The sequence below is a fragment of the Triticum aestivum genome, chromosome 7D, assembly GCF_018294505.1.
Source record: "Triticum aestivum cultivar Chinese Spring chromosome 7D, IWGSC CS RefSeq v2.1, whole genome shotgun sequence".
Classification (NCBI taxonomy): Eukaryota; Viridiplantae; Streptophyta; class Magnoliopsida; order Poales; family Poaceae; genus Triticum; species Triticum aestivum.
The window spans coordinates 499062463-499087524 of NC_057814.1; positions in this window are offsets into that span (position 1 = coordinate 499062463).

A 25062-nucleotide genomic window follows, 5' to 3' on the forward strand; every position below is an offset into this window, starting at 1 on the left:
TTATGCACAAAAAATGAATACTCCCCCTGCTAGTTGGGACCCACCTTGGTGGGAGGCTGACTTGTGGGCCTACTAAGTTAATGGGGACGGAGTGCTTTGTCAACTTAGTCAATATGAACGATTCTAGCTCCAGTGACCATACGATGTCCATCCAACGGCCGTAGTGCTTCTTCAACCTCTTGTCTTCTTGCTCCAGCCGCCCAAAGCAGCGCCGGTCGTGCCGCATGCTCCTGCCTCCCGTGGCTGGCTGTGCTGCCGCAGAGGCCTCACCGCCCCCAACTATTCCCACCGCTGGCCAGGCCCTGCGGCGACGGTAGCCTCGCACCGCAGCCGAACCAGTGAACCCTCGTACTCCTCTCCGCGCGGGCTTCCACTGCCGCGTGTTCCCCGGCTCCGCGTCGTCCCCTTCCTACGCCTCGCCGTCGTCCACCGCCCTGGTGCTCTCGGTGCGGCGTGGTCAACGTGGTCAAGGAACGACTTCCATCGGAAGAGTACTGTACGTGGAGAGGCTGACAGCTGGGTCCACGGCGGCCGCAAGGAAGTGCCTCCTTATTACGCGCAAAATAATTATTCCTCCACCTGACAGCAGGGACCCACCGTACGGGCAACTATATTTCGCAAAAAAAACATTTCCCCCTGACTGCTGGGACCTACCAGCTACATCTTCACATGCAAGGAAGTGCGTCCGGGCAAAAAAAAACGATTCGCCCCCAGACTGCTGGGACCCACCAGCTACATCATCGCAGGCAAGGAAGTGCCTGCCAGTCAGGACCCACCTGGTCGAAGCGTACGTAGCGTTGTCATTCTGGTCGCGAACGTGTACATACATACTGGTCGATGTAGAGGCGTGCACGTGTCGTAGTAGAGGCGCGCACGTAGCATGTACACGTACGTACAACGGCCAGTGTGCAAGAAAGAAAATACGGCCATGTACGTACATACGGGCAGGGTCTCGAACGCCTACTCGCGCATACGTACGGGGGCTCGTGTACATGGCTGGGTCGGAACAAAGAAACTGCGTCATCATCGTGTTCATGGGGAGCCAACCGGCTGGGTCGGAACGGAATGCATCGTCGTGTTCATCGGGAGGGCTTGGACGGAACAGCCGATGGAAACGAGGCCTGGCATACCGCAGAACAGAGGAAACGGCCTTGTGTTCGACCGGCCACGGTCGAAACGGGATCCTGTTCATCGGGAGGGGTCTGGCGTATCGCAAAACGGAGGAAACGGACCTCCTACGGTCGGAACGGCGGTCATGTTGATCGGGAGGGGTGTGGCGGACCGCAAAACGGAGGAAACGGACTTGTGTTGGAGCGCTACGGTCGAAACGGGGGTCCTGTTCATCGGGAGGGGTGTGGCGTACCGCAAAACGGGACTCCACGGGATACTGTTCATCTCCACCGTCGACCCCCTCCAGCCTCCACGGGCTACTGTTCATCCACTGTCGACCTCCTCCAGCCTCCACCTGCGACTGTTCATCCACGGGCTCCTGTTCATCCAGCCTCCACCATGCGCTGCTCCACCGGCTAATGTTCAACCAGCCCTCTCCACGGGCTCATGTTCAACCACCCCTCCACCATCTACTGTTCATCCAGCCCTCCACCGTCTACTGTTCATCCTGCCCTCCACGGGGTCCTGTTCATCCTGCCCCAACCGGCTCGATCGATCGGGGTCCTGTTCATCCAGAGGCAACACCACGGGGTCCTGTTCATCCACCCCCACTAGGAACTGTTCATCCAAACCCCCCCCAGCAACACTCACTGTTCATCTAGAGGCAGCATCGATCGGCTTCAGTTAGCAGCAGTAGCGAAGGAATCGCTCGATCGGGTTCAGTTAACAGTCATCGATCGATCGCTCGGGTTCAGTAACGCGTAGCCTGCAGTGCAATCGCTCGGGTTCAGTTAGAGCCCAACGCCTCGCACCCACGCGCGTGTGTGTACGAGAGAAACGTGCATCGCTCGGCCCCGACCACCCACCCTAACCGGGAATGCCCCGATATTTTCCTCGCCCTCGCTTCTACCGCGGTTTTTTCTGTCATGGACGGCCCAAAGAATGTTATGCAGCTGCGTCTCCAGCCCGCCCAGGACGAAAAGCCCATTTTCTGTCATGATTGTTTGTCATAGAAGTAGGACCCCACCACATCTATGATGATACCGGGTTTTGTCACATTTATCGTCATAGAAGTGTCATAAGTATGACAGAAAAAATTTCTTTCGGCCCAAAATGTCACGGATGTGTCTTGTAGTGTTGGTCTTGTGGATCTTGTAGTATGGCCCGCCGGACTTGCCGGTTTTCTCAGCAGCCGCTGCAGCCCAACAATCAGCGCATGTAGCAGCTTCCTTGTTGGGCGTATCAGTTTTTACTTTCTTGCCAGCGCCAAGATCACCGACGCTCTCGACGTCCATTACTGCTTTCTCCTTTCGCTTCTTGTTGCGTTTCTTGTTCTTCTTCCTGGGGGTGGCAGGGTCGTCGTCATCCTCTGAATCGACTTTGATGCCAACCTCTTCCCCTGGAAGTCTTCTCCCTTCGTCAGCATGAGCACACTTATCCGCCAGCGTGTAGAGCTCGCTTGTGGTCTTGGGCAACTGAACGTTCATCTTGGCCCGCATTCTGCGGTTGCGCACATTCGTATGAAATGCGGCAATCACAGCTGCCAGGTGTATCTTTGGAATGTTGCGGTATACTCGGCTGAACCTCTACGGGTATTTGCGCAAACTCTTTCCCACGAACTCTTTGCACAAATCTGCCCAAGAGGAGATGGAATCCTCCGGCAAGTGCATTAGCCAGGACCTCATGATCGGCTTGAGAGCCAACGGGAAGTAGTTGGCAAGCACTTTCTCATCCCTTCCCCGGCGGCTTGAATGGAAATCGTGTAGATGCCCAAAAACTCTGTCGGTTCAGCTTCCCATCATACTTCTCCGGTAAGTCAGGCTTGAAGGTGCGAGAGGATGGCCATTGGACTTGTCGCGGCTCGCAAGTGAAGGCTGGGCATCCTACCTCGTAAGGCAGGTACCCGCCAATACTAGGAGCTGGCTCATCGATATCGGCACCATTACGCCTGTCTGACCGACGGCGTGTCTCGCGATGCCGCTCAATGGTGACACGGGCGTCTTCCTTCCTCCAGTCTCTCAACACTTGTCGTTGATCTTGCCGGAGTCATGGATCAGACGAAGCCATTGACGCTTCATCATGATCATCAATACCCTCGGGTTGTTGAGCTTGTTGTGGCCGCCCCTGAGCGGGCTACCGTGGAGGGGACTGCATCGTAGGTGTGATCCTCCCATCTTGGTCACCAACGCAAGCTGCCGGCCTCGCTTGGGGGTACTGTGATGGCTCCGTGCACGGCGGCTTGTTGATCTCAACAAATCCAAGGAGACTTTGGATGGTGGTCCTCTACTCGTCCATCTTGTCTGCTACTGGAGGAAAATCCAGCAACAACTAAGCTCTCGGCACCGCTTCGGCCGCCGTCTCCGGCATGGCGTGGGAGGCAGAGCGCAACACCGCGCAGCTTCTAGTCAAGCCAGAAGGAGCATCCTCGGGCTCTCGGCGCCTCAGGCCCGCTGCCAGAGGGACCTGACGCGACCGGAGCTGTTCTTGGTGATTGTGCTCTTGATTAGTGCTAACCCACAAGTATAGGGGATCAATTGTAGCCTCTTTCGATAAGTAAGAGTGTCGAACCCAATGAGGAGCTAAAGGTAGAACAAATATTCCCTCAAGTTCTATCGACCACCGATACAACTCTACGCACGCTTAACGTTCGCTTTACCTAGAACAAGTATGAAACTAGAAGTACTTTGTAGGTGTAACGGGATAGGTTTGCAAGATAATAAAGAGCGTGTAAATAAAAACTAGGGGCTGCTTAGATAAAGACACAATAACGTTTGTATAGCGAGTGTGGAAAAGTGGTGGTAGGAGTTGCGAAATTGTCCCTAAGCAATTGACTACGTTACTAGACCGATAGCAAGTTTTATGTGGGAGAGGCCACTGCTAGCATGTCATCCCTCACTTGGAATTCTATGCACTTATGATTGGAACTATTAGCAAGCATCCGCAACTACTAACGTTCATTAAGGTAAAACCCAACCATAGCATTATGATATATTGGTCCCCCTTCAATCCCGTATGCATCAATTTCTATGCTAGGTTGAAGCTTCTGTCACTCTTGCCCTCCAATACATAGTCCTATCAACATACAACTAACCCTATGGTGTGGTCCACGCGCGCGCTCATATGATGGGCACCAAAGGATAGCAACATAACCACAAGCAAATTAAACCAATCATAGCAATTCACCAATTACCGATAGGACAACAAAAATCTACTCAGACATCATAGGATGGCAACACATCATTGGATAATAATATGAAGCATAAAGCACCATGTTCAAGTAGAGGGTACAGTGGGTAAAAGAGGGGTTACACCGCTGCATAGAGGGGGGAAGAGTTGGTGATGACGGCGGTGAAGTTGTTGGTGTAGATTGCGGTGATGATGATGGCCCCGGCGGCGTTCCGGTGCCACCGGAAGCGAGGGGGAGAGAGCCCCCCTCCTTCTTCTTCCTTGACCTTCTCCCTAGATGGGATAAGGGTTTCCCCTCTGGTCCATGGTCTCCATGGCGTGGGAGGGGCGAGAGCCCCTCCGAGATTGGATCTGTCTCTCTCTCTGTTTCTGCGTTCCCTGATTCTGCCCTTTCACCATTTCTTAAATTCCCAGAGATCCGCAACTCCGATTGGGCTGAATTTTGGACACGATCTCTATCCGGATATTAGCTTTCTTGCGGCGAAAGAAGGGCACCAACCGCCTTACGGGGTGGCCACGAGGGCCCAGGGCACGCTCCCTACCTCATGGCCCCCTCGGGCATCGTCTTGCGTTGATTCTTCTTCACAAAAATCATAAATATTCCAAATAAAACCTCCGTCAGTTTTTATCCCGTTTGGACTCCATTTGGTATGGGTTTTGTGACACCCAAGTTTTTATTTGGATTTTTCCAAAAGGCTTTTATTTGACTTGAGGGGAGTGATCAGAATTTTTTCTTTAAGAGAACTCTCACTCTCAAATATTTTTTTTCTTTATGGCAAAAGTTTTATTTGGACCCACCCAAGATCTGTCCCTGGTCTTGGAGGTTCTTGCTTTTCATTTGGACTCAAGACAAAATGTTTTTCATTTGGGGAAAATAACTTTTGAAAATCTTTTTGGAAATGCACTATGGCTTTTGGAAAACTCCTTTGCCACTTTCAACTTTTCTCTCTTACCTTGGCCTTAGTGCAAATCCCCTCTCCTAACTCCTCCCTTACCTTTGGATCATGATTTGCATCAAATCCAGCAAGTTGAACCTCCCCATGTGATTATTTCCATTTATATTCTATTCAAATAGTTTTCTGCCTCCTTTTCTAGCACTTGGAGATTTGCAAAGGAACTCCATTTTCTGTTTTGATTTTTTCCACCAAACCAACTCTCCTCCCTAGTCCTTTGAACCCTCAACCAAGAACCATGAAGATCCACTGGTCTTCAGTTCAAAATTTTCAAACTACATCTGCTGCAAGTTTGGACCAGATTTGTCAAATTTGGTGAAATTCATTCAAAACCTTCTCCAAAAATTCCAAGTAAAATCAGGCAGCCTCTGGGTGCATTGAGTGGTCACCTCAGCAAGTTACAGCTCCAGAAAAATTTATCTCATTTCAAAATCCTCCTGTCGAACACCTGCAGTGCACTGTCTATGTCAAGTTCAGAAAATTCAGAGATTCAGTCAGTGGCTTGCTGTCGTTTTCTTCAGAGAAGGACGTCGATCTCGCCAGTGCCACCGCGTCGCCTTGCTCCTCGTCCCCTCCCCCTTGTTCCTGCACCGCACGAACGCCTGGCGCCTTGCGGGCGTCGGCGACGAGCAACAGAAGGTGCGCCGCCCCGTGACCGACGCCGGCGGCGGCTTTGCGGACGCCAGCAGGAGACACGGCGCCGGCGACGCCACCCAGCGCCGCCCAAACCACCGGAGCTCGCCACGTGGCCTTCCACTCCCCCGAATGCGCTGCCGCTCTCGTCGTGAACCGCAGGGCGCGGAGCGCACTCTCTGCCGCCGTTGAGCCCGTGCGGTCACCTCACCGTGGACCGACGCCATTACGCCAAGACCGACCCCGTTTAGCTGTGAAACGACTCCAGTGACCTCCACTGATGCTGCCTGGCCGCTCAAACCACCTGCCAATCCACTGCTCCGCCGTAATCGCTCGCCGGAGATTCTCCGTTCACGGCCACCCCGTCGATCTGCCTATAAATAGAGGCCCCGAGCTTCAACTCGAGCACCCACCATCCCTACACTCCCCCTAGAGCACGCCTAGCCACTAGAAGAGCCCCGAGGAAGCCTCCTTCCTCGACTCCGGCCGCCGCGACCCGCCACGGGATCCAGCCCGATTCGCCCCCGTGTGCGCTCCTCCGCCTCCATTCTCTTGCCAGTAGCATCACCTTGCATCCCTCGTTCTGACCCGCACCTCAATTTGTAGCTTGCAGCCCTCCACCGGAGTTCCCCATCCTCACCCGAGCCGCCGTCCGCCGGAGATAGTGTCGCCGTCGACGTGGTGCTCCCCGTTGGACGAGTCCACCACCCACCGACGCGGAAGAAGACGCTGAAGCTCTTGGTACCCTCCGTTTCTCCTAAATTGCCGTCGTTCGACGCCGGCGTCCACCGCAGTCTTCGGGCGCCGGCGAGCTTTTTAAACCTGACAGTTGGACCCCGCCTGCCAGCCTCTATTCTATTCTCCTTCGAACCGTTTTCTGTTGACGCCTTCGGGCAAATACGTTTTCTCCTTTGCGCTTGCGCATTCCCAACCGAAGCGTTTTCTGTTTTCTCAGTTAAAACCCTGGAACTTTTCTGTTTCATTACAGATAAGTCCCTGGACAGAAACCTTTATAACTTTTTAATAAAAAGGTATTTTTGAGTGATTCTTTTTCTGACAATCTTCAAATTTTGTCTAGTTTTTTATGGGATTTATTTGAAAAATATTTGGAAAAGTTTCTGTGCATGTGTTGGTTTTCACGTTAGTACCCGTTTCGTGATTGCCGTAGGTTCCGGAAGAGGTGAAGGAGCCGCGAACTTCGCCGAGCTAGACTCCGACTTCTCCGAACCAGGCAAGCATGTTTTGAACATTTGATATGACAGGTGTTTTGCATGTTTGCGTGAAAGTTTGTGCGCGGCATATGAGTGTCGGTAAATACCTCGTTGCTGGTAAGGCAACTACCCGGTTGTTCCAAAGTCGTGATGATCTCTGGTGAGAGATGGCCTAATCATGTGGTGACATGAAGGGCAGCAAGGTGGTACCGTTGTAGCATACCAGCCTTGCGTCATCCGACTTTCTCCGACGTTAACGTGGTTGGAGCTACGTTATCGTTCTTTTCCCGCATGTTCCAAAGTTGCGATGATCTCTGATGAGAGATGGCCTAACCATGTGGTGACATGAAGGGCAGCAAGGTGGTACTGTTGTAGCATACCAGCCTTGCGTCATCCGACTTTTCCGATGTTAACATGGTTGGAGCCGTGTTACCGTTCTTTCCCCCTTCCGTGCTACCACATGTCTCATTGCCAAGATGCGGTTTAGTAAGTTGGTAACCTCTTTCCGTGTACACACCAAACAGAGAGGCCGGGATGATGGTACCTTGGCCCAGGATTAAAGCCAGTCATCCGGTCAGGGGGCATGGGTGTTTCCGGTTGGGACCGAGAGGTGGGCACCCCCTTAAAGCGCGCGTATAGAAATTTGATCCCATGCTACGCGAGGTTGTAGCCTCCCCGTCTCAAGGTTTTTCTTGAATGTTGCCGAGGGTGATCCCTGGCTTCGGATGGTTGAATTGGGTGTGTACTGGTTAGACGTGTTTCTTCCAAAACACCGTAGACGGAACTAGTCCCCGTGACTACTGAAATCCGTTGGCTGTGGTTAAGTACAAACTCTGCAGAGTCAATTCTTTCCAAATCATCGTATCCATGATCAAGTAGTGTATTATATCCATATCTATCCGTGTGAAAAACTTGTCCCCGGTGAACAAGCTCAAGTGGTAAATCCAGTTTTATGGTTATTCCTGTGGATGGACTAACTTTATATTTGTCGCATGCTTGTGATAATTTATGTTCCCGAACGATTGTATTATTGAGCTGTGATATAAGCCCTTTATGTGACGTCGCGCAGACGTCCGACTGTGGCGTGTACCCGTTTCTTACTTTAAATATAAGCCCTTTATGTGATGTCGCTCAGACGTCCGACTGTGGCATGCACTGTCTTTATTTTCTGTTGCAAGCCCTTTATGTGGTGTCGCCTCGACGCCCTACTGTGGCATTATTATTCTGCATTTTCCTCTCGAGGAGTCTTTCAGACACTCGTTTGGCACCAGCATTATTATCCCGCATTTTCCGCTCGAGGAGTCTTTCAGACACTCGCTTGGCACCAGTATTACTATTCTGCAGTTTCCGCTCGAGGCGTCATTCAGACCCTCGCTTGGCACCCAGCATTTACTACCTCTATGTCTGATCGTGCTAGTTAACTTATTCATGTACTTCATGTTTACATTTGTTATATCTTATGTCCGAATTGTCTTGCGAGTACTTTCATAGTACTCACCTGGCTTGTTGATTTGGCCAGATGTTGACGAAGGCGATCTCTTGGATGAAGAGTTTGATAGCGCGTCCGATGCCTAGAGGAGTCCCAGTCAGTCCTGCGCGATCCCGGATTTTGGTCACTTGTATTGTTTACGCTTCCGCCACCCGCAATAAGTCTTCTCGAGCCTCACTCCGACGCTCGAAGAGTTGTAGTCTTCTGGAATCATATCACTCGCTTCGCGATGATATTTCCACCACCGTTATTATCGTGAGTTAGTAGTTTGCCACCCTATCCGCCGTCTTGTTTTAGCGGCGTGCGTGTAATAAATTGTTGGGCAGTCTCTGCTCAACCTTGTATTATATTTAGTACTCCTGGTATTTTTCTTCTGTGACCAAGATATTCTCTACCAGTGAGAAGGAATTCTTCCTCGCTGGTCCGTAAAAGGGATTGGTCTCTCAATAATTAGTTTATTGAAAAACCGGTCGTGACAAGCTTGGTATCAGAGCCAGGCTGACTTTAGGAAGCCACTAGGTGCGATCGCTAATCGGTTATTAGCGTCTTTTGTGCTTTTTCAGCATTTTGCAATTGTAGCTATTTTCTGTTGGTCATCATAAATTTATGACATGACTACTCAGAATTTTTGCCTACTTTTGTAGATGGCTGGCAGTAGCTGTGAGAATCGAGTGTTCACCAACGTGCCCGAGGGGTTTGTCAAGCTCCTCGTCTCCATCACCAAGCTCGCGATCGGGCCAGCAGCTCGCCCGGAGTTCACACTCTATCAACACAAGCTCAGTGACGACGTGTCTATGCACCAAGCCGTGGTGCAATTCAAGGGAGGACGTTCTGCTGCCCGCCACTTCTGTTTTGTGGGAAGGGCCATGCCTACGGAGAGGCATGCCATGCAGATGGCTGCCCGCGAGGCGATAGCTCGCCTTCGGGATATCCTTCCTACGATGAAGACTCGTCGCTACCGCTACCTTCCATGCCATGTGCCCTACACCAGCCACTATGCGTTCGCCTGCCATCGGGGAGAAAGAGATGAAGCCATCGAGATGGTTGTGGAGTATCTCAAGGCTCTGGAGGAGTCTTTCGACAACCTCGTAGATGATCTGGTGGCTGCCCGCATGGACTTAGTCCGGGGCGGTCCTGCCAGCAGGAAGGAGCTTCTCCACACAGCGCCGCCTCTGACATTCGTCTCGTCTTCAGCCTCGTATGCACCGGCCGTTTTGGCCACTGCTCGCCGTCTGCCTACCACTGAGGAGTTCGACCGAGTCATCGCTCCTACTCCAGTCAGAGCCGCACCGCCTGCCGCACACGCTCTACCACCAGTCGCCCCCGCACCATCACCGCAGCGCAGCGTCACGCGCCAGGAGCCAGCTAGAGAGGAGGTGGAGGTTGACTCTCCTGGACCGCTGAGCCTTGCCATCGGCAAGGGGAAGGAGATCTTCACCATCTCCGACTGAGAGCACCGAGTAGCCGTGTGTTATGTCTGCCTGTATGATGTGCTGTTTTATCTGTACGCTAGTTTGTATTGGTGTGTTTGCTGCCTTCCGGAGTAGTACGCTAGTTTTAAATAACATGTCAGGATTGTGTACGCGCATCCTGAGTGCTGTATCCTGTGTTTGCGTTTCGCATGTAAGTTTTATGTTAAGCACTTCTCCATGAAAAATCATTTGTGTTTCTTTGAAAACCTTGAAGCCTTTTGATTATTGCCTTTGCGAGATTTTTCTTGTACTACACAGTTTTTTCTCATGGGTTTTGCAAATAATACCCCAGACTGGAAAAATGTCTCGCCCGTGGACTCGCTCCATGCCCAATCAGCCAGAAGAGGTTTACGGGACACAGACCAGCAACAATTTCACTCAGGGTCAGTCCAGCCAACAGGACAGCAAAGCAGCACTGTCTCAAGTATGTCGTCTCTTCGAGCAAAGCCAGCAACAGCACCAAGAGATGATGAACCATGTCATCAATATGGGAAACCACCGTGAACCCTATCAACCACATTCCAAGTTATCTGAGTTACAGAAGACTCGCCCCTCAACTTTTGCTCACACCGATAGGCCGCTGGAAGCCGATGATTGGCTTCGTGAGATTGAAAGGAAACTGATTATTGCTCAGTGCTCAGATCATGAGAAGGTGCTTTATGCACCACACTACCTTACTGGAGCAGCCGCAGCATGGTGGGAAAACTTCCTACACATGCATCCCAGGGAACACAACATCACCTGGGAAGAATTCAAGGAAGGCTTCCGTGGGGCACACATCCCCAGAAGCATCCTAAAGATCAAGAAGAGAGAGTTTGTTGACCTGAAGCAAAGAGGCATGTCAGTGACAGAGTACAATGGTCAGTTCACCCAGCTGTCTCGTTATGCCTACGACGAGCACATGACAGAAAGCAAGAAGATGGAAAAATTCCTGGACGGACTGGCACCAGCACTGAAATGCCAACTGATTGTGCACACCTTTCCGGATTTTAAGACGCTGGTGGACAAGGCCATCACCTTGGAGAATGAGCGTCGTAATCTGGAAGATATCCGTAAGCGGAAGAGGGACAAGACGACTCTTGCCCGCAGCAACCGAGGCAAGACTGAGGTCCCAAGGACAGACGCAAGGAGATCCACGACTACCGAGCCAAGGCCCGTCGGACAGTTTCATGCCAGGGACAAGGAGTTCACATACCGTCCAGGGGTCACCTGCTATGCTTGTGGTCAACAAGGGCATTATGCTAAACAGTGCCCGAAGCCAAGAGACTCGGCACCCAAGCCGAACAATGGTGGAAACAATCCCGCCCCCAAGCGCAACAACTTCAACCCCAGCAACAACCACAGGAAGGGTCACCTGAACCATGTGACCAGGGAAGAAGCGCAGAATGCCCCAGACATCGTGCTCGGTACGTTCCCTGTCAACACAGTACCTGCCACGGTTTTGTTTGATTCTGGAGCTTCCCATTCGTTCGTTTCGAAGAGTTTTGTTTCGCAACATGGTTTTCCGATACTTCCCTTGGAAGAATCTATGATCATCAAGTCCCCCGGAAATAAGCAAATCGCTCAGGGTTACTGCCAAGGAGTGGTCATTGAGTTCGAAGGACTACAATTCCACGCAAATCTCATCGTGTTGGAAAGTAAAGGACTGGATGTCATTTTAGGGATGGACTGGTTGACCACCAACAAAGGATTCATCGACTGTTTCAATCGGACAGTGATTCTCACTCACCATCACGGCAAGGCTATAAGAGTTTCCGCTCAAGAAAGGCCACAATCCCAGAAACCAAAACTGAACAAAATGGACATTACAGAACTGAGAAAAGTTCCAGTGGTATGCGAGTTCCCTGATGTGTTCCTGGTAGAACTACCAGGCATGCCACCAGACCGAGAGATAGAATTTAGCATTGAACTAGCACCTGGCACCGCTCCCATCTATAAGAAGCCGTATAGAATGGCACCCTCAAAATTGGTGGAGTTGAAGAAACAGATAAAGGAATTATTGGACAAAGGGTTTATACGAGCCAGCTCCTCACCTTGGGGTTCGCCTGTGTTGTTCGCCAAAAAGAAAGATGGGACACTGAGGCTGTGCATAGACTATCGAGCCCTCAATATGGTCACCATCAAAAACAAATATCCAATGCCACGGATAAATGATTTGTTTGACCAACTCGCACAAGCCAAGGTATTCTCAAAAATTGATTTGAGATCGGGATATCACCAACTGAAAGTACGGACAGAAGATATCCCCAACACAGCATACACTTCCAGATATGGGTTATACAAGTTTACAGTGATGCCTTTTGGACTAACGAACGCCCCCGCATATTTCGTCCACCTCATGAACAAAGTGTTCATGAAATTCATGGACAAATTTGTGGTGGTATTCATTGACGATATTCTGGTTTACTCAAGGACACCAGAAGAGCATGCTGAGCACCTCAGAATTGTTTTGGGAGAATTGAGGAAGCATCAGTTGTACGCCAAGTTTAGCAAATGCGAATTTTGGCTAAGACAAGTTGGTTTCTTAGGCCATATACTGAACCAAGAAGGCGTGGCCGTAGACCCAGAAAAGGTCAAGGCCATACTGGACTGGAAGCCGCCCGCCAACGTCACAGATGTGCGGAGTTTCCTAGGAATGGCCGGATATTACAGGAGATTTATTGAAGGATTCTCCACGGTGGCGAAGCCTATGACCCAGCTACTCAAGAAGGACAAGAAATTCGTATGGACGGAAGCATGTGAGCAAAGCTTCCAAGAACTCAAGAAGAAGCTGACAACCGCACCGGTCTTAACTGTGCCAGACATACACAAGAGCTTTGAAGTGTATTGTGACGCGTCCCGAAAAGGCCTCGGATGCGTACTAATGCAGGATGGCAAAGTTGTCGCATATGCCTCCAGGCAGCTGCGAAAACATGAGGAAAACTACCCAACACATGACTTGGAATTAGCAGCAGTTATTCATGCACTCAAGGAGTGGAGGCACTTTCTGTTGGGAAATCGTTGTGAAATATATACAGACCATAAGAGCCTCAAATATATTTTCACACAGCCAGAGCTGAATTTACGCCAACGACGCTGGTTGGAACTGGTCAAAGACTATGACGTCGGCATTCACTACCACCCAGGGAAAGCAAATGTAGTAGCCGATGCCCTTAGTCGAAACCCCAGCCCGGACAATGACGGTCAGCAAGATTTGAGGCCTGAGTTTCAGCGAGAGTTCGCTAGGCTCAACATGATGTTAGTCTCCGAGGGCACCGTATCAAATCTGGAGATACAACCCACCCTGGTGGAACAAATCAAGAAGGCTCAACAGGGACATCCCAGCATCGAAGGCATAAAGAAGAAAATGAACCTTGGTAAGGCTTCAGAGTTCGTCACTGACAGTGAAGGGACACTATGGTACGGAGACAGGCTTTGCGTACCAAACATTGAGGAACTCAAGCAACAAATCTTAACCGAAAGCCACACCGCTCCATACTCGATCCATCCTAGAGGAACCAAAATGTACAAGGACATTCAGGAAAGATTTTGGTGGCACGGTATGAAAAGAGATATAGCCACATTTATTGCTTGTTGCGATTCATGTCAGCGCATCAAGGCCGAGCATCAAAAGCCAGCAGGGCTACTCCAGCCAAACAGAATACCGGAGTGGAAATGGGATGAAATAGGAATGGATTTCATCGTTGGACTACCCCGATCACAACGTGGGAATGACGCCATATGGGTCATCACAGACCGACTAACCAAGGTTGCTCATTTCATTCCCGTGAAGACTACCTACTCCACACAAAGACTGGCAAAACTTTATCTATCTCGTATAGTTTGCTTGCATGGAGTCCCAAAGACTATAATATCATACCGAGGCACCCAATTCGTCTCCAAATTTTGGGATCACCTACAACAAGCTCTGGGCACACAACTAGCTTTCAGTACAGCATACCACCCTCAGACTGATGGACAAACGGAACGTGTAAACCAAATCCTAGAGGATATGCTAAGAGCCTGTGTGCTCACCTATGGGTCCAGTTGGGAAGAGAGTTTGCCATATGCCGAATTTTCTTACAACAATAGTTACCAAGCCAGCTTGCAAATGGCACCCTTTGAAGCATTGTACGGACGGAGGTGTCGTACCCCACTGAATTGGTCAGAAACAGGGGACAGCCGTATCTTCGGCCCAGGCATGCTTAAAGAGGCCGAGGAAAAAGTTAAACAAATCAGGGACAGACTCAAGACAGCACAGAGCCGACAAAAGAGCTACTATGATCAGAAGCATCGTGAGGTCAGCTTTGAACCCGGTGATTCCGTATACCTCCGAGTATCTCCTATGAGGGGTCTGCAACGGTTCAAAATAAAGGGGAAGCTAGCCCCAAGATTTATTGGACCATTTTGTGTGAAGGCACGAAGAGGCACGGTAGCCTACCAACTAGACCTACCCAAGGAGCTGTCAGACGTCCATGACGTATTCCACGTCTCATAGTTGAGGAAATGCGTGAGAAACCCGGAGAAACATGTACCTCAAGAGGACATTGATATGCAGCTAGATCTCACCTACAGAGAAAGACCGGTAAAGATTTTAGAAGAGTCTGAACGGAGGACCCGTCAGAAAACGACGAAATTTTTCAGGGTTCAGTGGAGCAACCACACTGAGGATGAAGCCACATGGGAAAGGGAAGATTTCCTCCGGGCAGAGTATCCATACCTATTTGAGGATCAGCAGAAATCTCGAGGACGAGATTTTTCCTAAGGGGGTAGGTGTTGCGACACCCAAGTTTTTATTTGGATTTTTCCAAAAGGCTTTTATTTGACTTGAGGGGAGTGATCAAAAAAATTTCTTTAAGAGAACTCTCACTCTCAAATATTTTTTTTCTTTATGGAAAAAGTTTTATTTGGACCCACCCAAGATCTGTCCCTGGTCTTGGAGGTTCTTGCTTTTCATTTGGACTCAAGACAAAATGTTTTTCATTTGGGGAAAATAACTTTTGAAAATCTTTTTGGAAATGCACTATGGCTTTTGGAAAACTCCTTTGCCACTTTCAACTTTTCTCTCTTACCTTGGCCTTAGTGCAAATCCCCTCTCCTAAATCCTCCCTCACCTTTGGATCATGATTTGCATCAAATCCAGCAAGTTGAACCTCCCCATGTGATTATTTCCATTTATATTCTATTCAAATAGTTTTCTGCCTCCTTTTCTAGCACTTGGAGATTTGCAAAGGAACTCCATTTTCTGTTTTGATTTTTTCCACCAAACCAACTCTCCTCCCTAGTCCTTTGAACCCTCAACCAAGAACCATGAAGATCCACTGGTCTTCAGTTCAAAATTTTCAAACTACATCTGCTGCAAGTTTGGACCAGATTTGTCAAATTTGGTGAAATTCATTCAAAACCTTCTCCAAAAATTCCAAGTAAAATCAGGCAGCCTCTGGGTGCATTGAGTGGTCACCTCACCAAGTTACAGCTCCAGAAAAATTTATCTCATTTCAAAATCCTCCTGTCGAACACCTGCAGTGCACTGTCTATGTCAAGTTCAGAAAATTCAGAGATTCAGTCAGTGGCTTGCTGTCGTTTTCTTCAGAGAAGGACGTCGATCTCGCCAGTGCCACCGCGTCGCCTTGCTCCTCGTCCCCTCCCCCTTGTTCCTGCACCGCACGAACACCTGGCGCCTTGCGGGCGTTGGCGACAAGCAGCAGAAGGTGCGCCGCCCCGTGACCGACGCCGGCGGCGGCTTTGCGGACGCCAGCGGGAGACACGGCGCCGGCGACGCCACCCAGCGCCGCCCAAACCACCGGAGCTCGCCGCGTGGCCTTCCACTCCCCCGAATGCGCTGCCGCTCTCGTCGTGAACCGCAGGGCGCAGAGCGCACTCTCTGCCGCCGTTGAGCCCGTGCGGTCACCTCATCGTGGACCGACGCCATTACGCCAAGACCGACCCCGTTTAGCTGTGAAACGACTCCAGTGACCTCCACTGATGCTGCCTGGCCGCTCAAACCACCTGCCAATCCACTGCTCCGCCGTAATCGTTCGCCGGAGATTCTCCGTTCACGGCCACCCCGTCGATCTGCCTATAAACAGAGGCCCCGAGCTTCAACTCGAGCACCCACCATCCCTACACTCCCCCTAGAGCACGCCTAGCCACTGGAAGAGCCCCGAGGAAGCCTCCTTCCTCGACTCCGGCCGCCGCGACCCGCCACGGGATCCAGCCCGATTCGCCCCCGTGTGCGCTCCTCCGCCTCCATTCTCTTGCCAGTAGCTTCACCTTGCATCCCTCGTTCTGACCCGCATCTCAATTTGTAGCTTGCAGCCCTCCACCGGAGTTCCCCATCCTCACCCGAGCCGCCGTCCGCCGGAGATAGTGTCGTCGTCGACGTGGTGCTCCCCGTTGGACGAGTCCACCACCCACCGACGCGGAAGAAGACGCTGAAGCTCTTGGTACCCTCCGTTTCTCCTAACTCGCCGTGGTTCGACGCCGGCGTCCACCGCAGTCTTCGGGCGTCGGCGAGCTTTTTAAACCTGACAGGTGGACCCCGCCTGTCAGCCTCTATTCTATTCTCCTTTGAACCGTTTTCTGTTGACGCCTTCGGGCAAATACGTTTTCTCCTTTGCGCTTGCGCATTCCCAACCGAAGCGTTTTCTGTTTTCTCAGTTAAAACCCTGGAACTTTCTGTTTCATTACAGATAAGTCCCTGGACAGAAACCTTTATAACTTTTTAATAAAAAGGTATTTTTGAGTGATTCTTTTTCTGACAATCTTAAAATTTTGTCTAGTTTTTTATGGGATTTATTTGAAAAATATTTGGAAAAGTTTCTGTGCATGTGTTGGTTTTCACGTTAGTACCCGTTTCGTGATTGCCGTAGGTTCCGGAAGAGGTGAAGGAGCCGCGAGCTTCGCCGAGCTAGACTCTGACTTCTCCGAACCAGGCAAGCATGTTTTGAACATTTGATATGACAGGTGTTTTGCATGTTTGCGTGAAAGTTTGTGCGCGGCATATGAGTGTCGGTAAATACCTCGTTGCTGGTAAGGCAACTACCCGGTTGTTCCAAAGTCGTGATGATCTCTGGTGAGAGATGGCCTAATCATGTGGTGACATGAAGGGCAGCAAGGTGGTACTGTTGTAGCATACCAGCCTTGCGTCATCCGACTTTCTCCGACGTTAACGTGGTTGGAGCTACGTTATCGTTCTTTTCCCGCATGTTCCAAAGTTGCGATGATCTCTGATGAGAGATGGCCTAACCATGTGGTGACATGAAGGGCAGCAAGGTGGTACTGTTGTAGCATACCAGCCTTGCGTCATCCGACTTTTCCGACGTTAACATGGTTGGAGCCGTGTTACCGTTCTTTCCCCCTTCCGTGCTACCACATGTCTCATTGCCAAGATGCGGTTTAGTAAGTTGGTAACCTCTTTCCGTGTACACACCAAACAGAGAGGCCGGGATGATGGTACCTTGGCCCAGGATTAAAGCCAGTCATCCGGTCAGGGGGCATGGGTGTTTCCGGTTGGGACCGAGAGGGGGGGTACCCCCTTAAAGCGCGCGTATAGAAATTTGATCCCATGCTACGCGAGGTTGTAGCCTCCCCGTCTCAAGGTTTTTCTTGAATGTTGCCGAGGGTGATCCCTGGCTTCGGATGGTTGAATTGGGTGTGTACTGGTTAGACGTGTTTCTTCCAAAACACCGTAGACGGAACTAGTCCCCGTGACTACTGAAATCCGTTGGCTGTGGTTAAGTACAAACTCTGTAGAGTCAATTCTTTCCAAATCATCGTATCCATGATCAAGTAGTGTAAACATTATATCCATATCTATCCGTGTGAAAAACTTGTCCCCGGTGAACAAGCTCAAGTGGTAAATCCAGTTTTATGGTTATTCCTGTGGATGGACTAACTTTATATTTGTCGCATGCTTGTGATAATTTATGTTCCCGAACGATTGTATTATTGAGCTGTGATATAAGCCCTTTATGTGACGTCGCGCAGACGTCCGACTGTGGCGTGTACCTGTTTCTTACTTTAAATATAAGCCCTTTATGTGATGTCGCTCAGACGTCCGACTGTGGCATGCACTGTCTTTATTTTCTGTTGCAAGCCCTTTATGTGGTGTCGCCTCGACGCCCTACTGTGGCATTATTATTCTGCATTTTCCTCTCGAGGAGTCTTTCAGACACTCGTTTGGCACCAGCATTATTATCCCGCATTTTCCGCTCGAGGAGTCTTTCAGACACTCGCTTGGCACCAGTATTACTATTCTGCAGTTTCCGCTCGAGGCGTCATTCAGACCCTCGCTTGGCACCCAGCATTTACTACCTCTATGTCTGATCGTGCTAGTTAACTTATTCATGTACTTCATGTTTACATTTGTTATATCTTATGTCCGAATTGTCTTGCGAGTACTTTCATAGTACTCACCTGGCTTGTTGATTTGGCCAGATGTTGACGAAGGCGATCTCTTGGATGAAGAGTTTGATAGCGCGTCCGATGCCTAGAGGAGTCCCAGTCAGTCCTGCGCGATCCCGGATTTTGGTCACTTGTATTGTTTACGCTTCCGCCACCCGCAATAAGTCTTCTCGAGCCTCACTCCGACGCTCGAAGAGTTGTAGTCTTCTGGAATCATATCACTCGCTTCGCGATGATATTTCCACCACCGTTATTATCGTGAGTTAGTAGTTTGCCACCCTATCCGCCGTCTTGTTTTAGCGGCGTGCGTGTAATAAATTGTTGGGCAGTCTCTGCTCAACCTTGTATTATATTTAGTACTCCTGGTATTTTCCTTCTGTGACCAAGATATTGTCTACCAGTGAGAAGGAATTCTTCCTCGCTGGTCCGTAAAAGGGATTGGTCTCTCAATAATTAGTTTATTGAAAAACCGGTCGTGACAGGTTTTCTGCGAACCAAAAAACATGCAACAAACAGGAACTGGCACTGGCACTGGATTAATATGTTAGTCCCAAAAATAGTATAAAAAGTTGCCAAAAGTATATGAAAGTTGTATAATATTGGCATGGAACAATCAAAAATTATAGATACGACGGAGACGTATCAACATCCCCAAGCTTAATTCCTGCTCGTCCTCGAGTAGGTAAATAATAAAAAAGATAATTTTTCATGTGGAATGCGACCTAGCATAATCTTGATCACATAATCTAATCATGGCATGAATATTAAGACACGAGTGATTCAAAGGAATAGTCTATCATTTGACATTAAGACAATAATACTTCAAGCATACTAATAAAGCAATCATGTCTTTTCAAAATAACATGGCCAAAGAAAGTTATCCCTACAAAATCATATAGTCTGGCTATGCTCCATCTTCACCACACAAAATATTCACATCATGCACAACCCCGATGACAAGTCAAGCAATTGTTTCATACTTTTGACGTTCTCAAACATTTTCAACTTTCACGCAATACATGAGCGTGAGCCATGGACATAGTGTCGTGGTTCTACGTCTGACAGTAGAATGGGGGGTAGGGATGTAGAGGCAAGATCCTAGCTATCGAGAAGTTGTACGCAAGAGTTTTACGAGTTCAGGCCCTTCTCGGAGGAAGTAACAGCCCTACGTCTCGGAGCCCGGAGGCGGTCGACTGGATTATATGCGTGTGTGTGTTATAGGGGGTGCGAACCCTTGTCTCAGAGGAGGGGATGGCTTATATAGAGTGCGCCAGGATCCCAGCTCCCCTTTGTTACACAGGATTCAATGTACATAAGGTGAGAGTGTTACAGGTAACGTCAATAATAAAGTGATATAAATGATCATTAAGTCTATGAGTAAACGTCCGACCGTTGTTGCGCAGAGTGGCTTTAGGTCTTCTACACGTCGAGTGGTTGAGTGGTCGAGTGACCTAAATAAGGAGAGATCTCCGAGTGAATGGTAGGTCGAGTGGATTGCACTCGACACCTTTGTTGAGCCCTCTCTATTTGCTCTTGAACTTCTTTGCTTCTAGGATAAGGACCTTAGGTAGTACGTATAGGTCAGGCCTATCGCCCTACCCTAGGTCTGTGTCCTCATCATTAGCCCCCGAATGGATTGAGGTCCGAGTGAAAAGAAGGTTGAAGTTGATCTTGCTTTGACTCTTGCCTTTCTCAAGAACTCATCTCTGAACAGAGGCTAGTGTTGGTACTTCGGCTTCGTTTCAGTCGCCTTGATCGATTCAGGAATTGCCGATTGGTTTTTATAATGTCGCCTGCCGAGTGTTGTCTTTGACGCGAAATCTTTGGCGTGATCGGTTGCAGAGGATCCCGGATTTCGTGGGATTCAAAATTTCGGTGAAAGCGCGCCAGGCGGAGCGTGCCGTGGTAAGCGGAGTGGATAAAAAGGACGATTCGATTTCTGCGCCACCTTTTTCGCCACGTATCCCGTGTACGACTATTGCGGGATTTGACAGGATCGCCTGGACTCACGCGTCAGCCACTCGGAAGTGGGCCTTTAAAAGCGGCGAGGCCAAGGCGTCCGCACTGTGCGTGTCCATTCTCTTTCTTCTTCCTCTCGCTCTTTCACCCCATCCGACTTCTCCACTCTCGACGCCTCCGCTCCGCCGCCATGGGGAAGGAGAAAACGGCGGCGCTGGAGCGCGCGAAAAAGGCGACGGGGGCGGCGGAAGGCAAGAAGACGAATCGGGGATCTTCATCGCGCTCGGGGCTGCCACGGGGTTGGATCCAGGGAGATTGGATCCGTTCCTCGCTTCAGCAGGAGGACTTGGACGATATGACCGAGTCAGGGTTGATCGTCCATGGGTCCGCGCGGCTGCCGGAGGGGGAAACGGAGCCACAGCCGCAACCGGGTGAGTGTGTTCTGCTTGCCACCCATGTCGACCGCGGTTTCTCGCTTCCTCCACACCCCTTCTTTCGAGGTTTCTTGAATTTCTTCGGGGCTCAACTCCATCATTTCACTCCCAACACCATCACATACCTAGCCGCATTCGTGTCCATGTGCGAGAATTTTCTGGGGTGTCGACCGCACTGGGGTCTTTTCAAGCACATTTTCACCATCCGCTCCCAAACAGTGAAGAAAGCGAACTTGAACGACGAGAAAACCCATGTTATCCAGATGTGTGGGGGTCTGGGTATTCAGAAGAGGAAGAGGAGTTCCTTCCCTTCGATGACTCTTCCTGAGTCAGTCAGGGGCTGACAGTCGACCTGGTTCTATTGCCAGGATATTGCGACACCGGACCAGTCGACTGGATTTCCCCCTTTCTCTCTTGATCGTGTTCAAACTCCATCTTTGTTGAAAGTGACCGCCGCGGAGAAGCCGGAGACGGGCATGTTGGTCGAGAGAGTAGTTCAACTGATCAACCAAGGTGTCACCGGCATGGATCTACTGGAGGTGTTCCTCAGTCGACGCATTCAACCACTCCAAGCTCGCGACCACTCCATGTGGATGTACTCCGGAGCTAGTGATACCGCTCGGGTTCATCCGGAGGAGGTGGAGGCCAAAACAGTGGCCGAGTGGTTGAGGGGCATCACCGGGAATAAGGACAACCCTAGGGGTGCCAGGAGGGTCAAACCTTTCAGCGAAAGCAACCAGCCAGACAAGGTTTGGCCACTACACTTGATTGAATTTGGATGTGTTTTCCGACTGTTTGTTGATTCGACTGATTTCCACTCGGCTCCTTGTTTTGTAGATTTATACAGACATGTAATCAATGCCCAATGGCGAGCAAGCTCTGGAGCAGGACCATGAAGGTGAGGACAACGCGGAGGAGAGCGGCGAGTGGGAGTCACCAACCGACGGTGATGAAGATGAGAGTGATGAGTCGGACGACGAGGAGGTAGCCGACTCACCACCTCGTTCCGAACGTCGATCCAAGTGGCACCATGATCCCGCGGGCAGGCGCGGCAAGGCTGTGGCCTCGAGCGCTCCATCTCAAAAGCGCGCTCGGTCTTCGACTCCAGAATTGGCTGAGAAGGTCACCAAGCAGCCCAAGATCAATCCTTCGAAGGCTCGGAAGACCCTGCCTAAAATCAAGATGGACGTTCCTGTTGCTTCTGGGTAAATGTTCTCCCTATATTTTCTTGTTCTGACCGATTCTCTTGTACTGACCGAGTGGATGCTGAATCTTTACAGCCCGGCCTCGGCTGCGACTGATATGGATATCGACAAGACTCCAGTCGACGAGGAAACCGCCGATGCCGCTACCTCCAAAGCCAGTAAGTCTGCCCGACTCGAATTTATTTGGACGACTGGATTGTTTGTCAGCTATCTCTTTGACTTTCTCTGTCTGTTGCAGCACCACGAGACGTTGTTGTGCTCCCGGACGATGAAGAAGAAGTACCGTTGAGGGGAAGGAGGAGGAGGGAAGCGGAACTGAGCGGGAAGACGCCTGAGGTCCAGGTTCCTCAGTCGACTAAGATGCCTGAGACGGCAGTCGAGCGATCGACAGATCCAGCACGTACCAACGTCACTTTCGCTATCTCGCTGTCGACTGATTGCCCATCAGGATCAGCTGCTCAGACTTCTGCTGCGCCAATACCGACTGCTCTGCCGTCATCACTTTTCACTGCTTATCAGACTCCGGACGACCCACCGGCTGGCGCCAAAGAAGCTCTTCTTCAGTTGAACCTTGTGATGGGGCAAATGAAAGTGGTACATGAGGCCAGTCAGGTGGCCTTCAACGCCGGAGCAGCTCTGCAGACCAATGTCCAGGTTAGTTGATTCCTGATTGATCATACTTCTCATCCGATCACCCACTGGGTGTGACTGTTATGAAGTTGTATGAGGCAATTTGAGTCGTCTTGAATTGAATCTTTGAACTAGTGGGGGCACTCTTAGTGCACCCACTGGGTGTAGTCCCCGAGACCATAGTTGACTACGGGCAGTCGACTGTGGTCTGAGAATCTCAATTTTGTCACTCGGTCTGGACGGACCAGGTCGAATGAAACCAGAACCAGTGGGGCACGCTAAGTGCACCCACTGGGTGTAGTCCTCAAAACCGTGGTTGACTGCGGGCAGTCGACTATGGTCTGAGAACTTTTTTTTTACTCTCGCGCTAGGCAGGCCATGTCGAGTGTTTATTCAAACCAGTGGGGGCACGCTAAGTGCACCCACTGGGTGTAGTCCCCGAGACTGCCGTTGAATGTTTGATTCGGTGGTAGTCTTAGAGTAGCTATCACTGTGATGTCTTTTTATCTCAGTCAACTGATATGGCTTATACTGCAGAAATCTTGTGGTCTTGGGGCTCAGCTTTCTGCAATGAACAAACAGCAAATCAGCCTCAACCTTGATCTGGAATTGGCCAAGAAGAATCTCAAGACTGCTCGTGATGAAGTAGCTGCCATGGGAGGTAACCAATCGTCAACTATCTATCTCACTGCTGGCACTTTTCCTTTCCATTTTTTGAACCGAGTGACTCCACTCGAGCAGATGTATGTAGTGAAAACCGTCAACTCCAAGCCTGTCTGAAGAATGTTATTTCTTTAGAGAAAATGAAGCAGGCTTTGGAGAAGAAGGATTAGGATCTTGCAGCTGCACAGAAGGAAGCGCGAGAGAAGACGGCGCTTGCTGACAAGAAGTTAGCTTCAGTCGGCAAGTTAGAAGAAGAGAACTCCAAACTGAAGGCTGCTATTTCTGACGCCAATCGGGAGGTTGAGCGGCTGAAGAAAGACAAGGACAAGCTGACAAACGAGCTTGGGAGCCTCAAGGCCAGGAAGGGCGAGTTGGAGTCTTATCTGGGCCAGCTTGCTGCAAAGCTGGTCCTAAAACTTGAAGGTACTGATGATTGACTGACTTATTGCGGTCGACTGTCAAGCCCGATCATATCGTTGACTCACCGTTTACTCAACTGTGCAGAGCTTTGCCAAGATTTTGAAGCGGAAACTGGGCGGGTCGAGACAGGTCTCGACCCCATAAATTGCCCAGTCAAAGATGACGTAGCAATGAATGTGCTGCGATTGGAATCTCGCATGGACAACGCGGTTGCTTATCTTGCCCGCCTAAAGGCGGCGATGACTCGGGTTGATGCTAAACTCTGGCCTCAGGCGGAACTATCTCAAGACCTCGAGTCTCTGATGGCTCGACTGAACCAAATACCTGACCGAGTGCAAGAATGGAAAAAGTCATCTGCTCGCTGCGGTGCTGATGTCGCCTTGTCTCTGGTCCGAGTGCACTGCAAGGATGTCAAAGAAGACAAGCTGGCGGAGCTCAAGGTTGCTAACACAAAAAGGCACACTTTCCAGTCCTTTATGGACACTTTCCTTGACGCTGCCACTCGCATCGCAGACAGCATAGACCTTGACAGTTTCTGCGACCCAGCCAGTCCTTCTCCCGATGAGTGACCAAAAAACATTATGCTCCACCTTTATTTGCCTCGGAATGCCGAGTGATTGTGTAATCTTTAAACTTCTTCGGGCTTGATGCTCGAGTACTTTTGATATGCGGTCCGGAACCTTAGGATTTATCTGAACTTTGTTTACCTTGAAATATGCTTGCGTTTGTCTTCGAGTGGGTTTTGTTCTTCACTCGGAATAATCTTTGAACTTGAGATGCAGCTCTGAGGAGGAGATTCCAGTCGACCTGCACCTCATCGTCCTTGTGGATGAGGATGGAGCGTACATTGTACTTGTGGTGTAGTTCCGAGGAGAAGGTTGCAGTCGACCTGCACCTTGTCGTCCTTGCGGATGAGGATGGAGCGTATGTTGTACTTGTGGCGTAGCTCTGAGGAGAAGGTTGCAGTCGACCTGCCCCTCGTCGTCCTTGCGGATGAGTATGGAGCGTACGTTGTATTTGTGGCGTATCTCCGAGGAGAAGGTTGTAGTCGACCTGCACCTCGTCGTCCTTGCGGATAAAGATGTGTTTCAAACTTAGGCGAGTACTGGACTGCAGCTAAGCCCCCGAGTGGGAGGGTTGCTCACCACTCGGTAGGATTTTTTACACTTAGGCGAGTACTGGACTGCAGCTAAGCCCCCGAGTGGGAGGGTTGCTCACCACTCGGTGGGATTTTTCACACTTAGGCGAGTACTGGACTGCAGCTAAGCCCCGTGTGGGAGGGTTGCTCACCACTCGGTAGGATTTTTTTCAA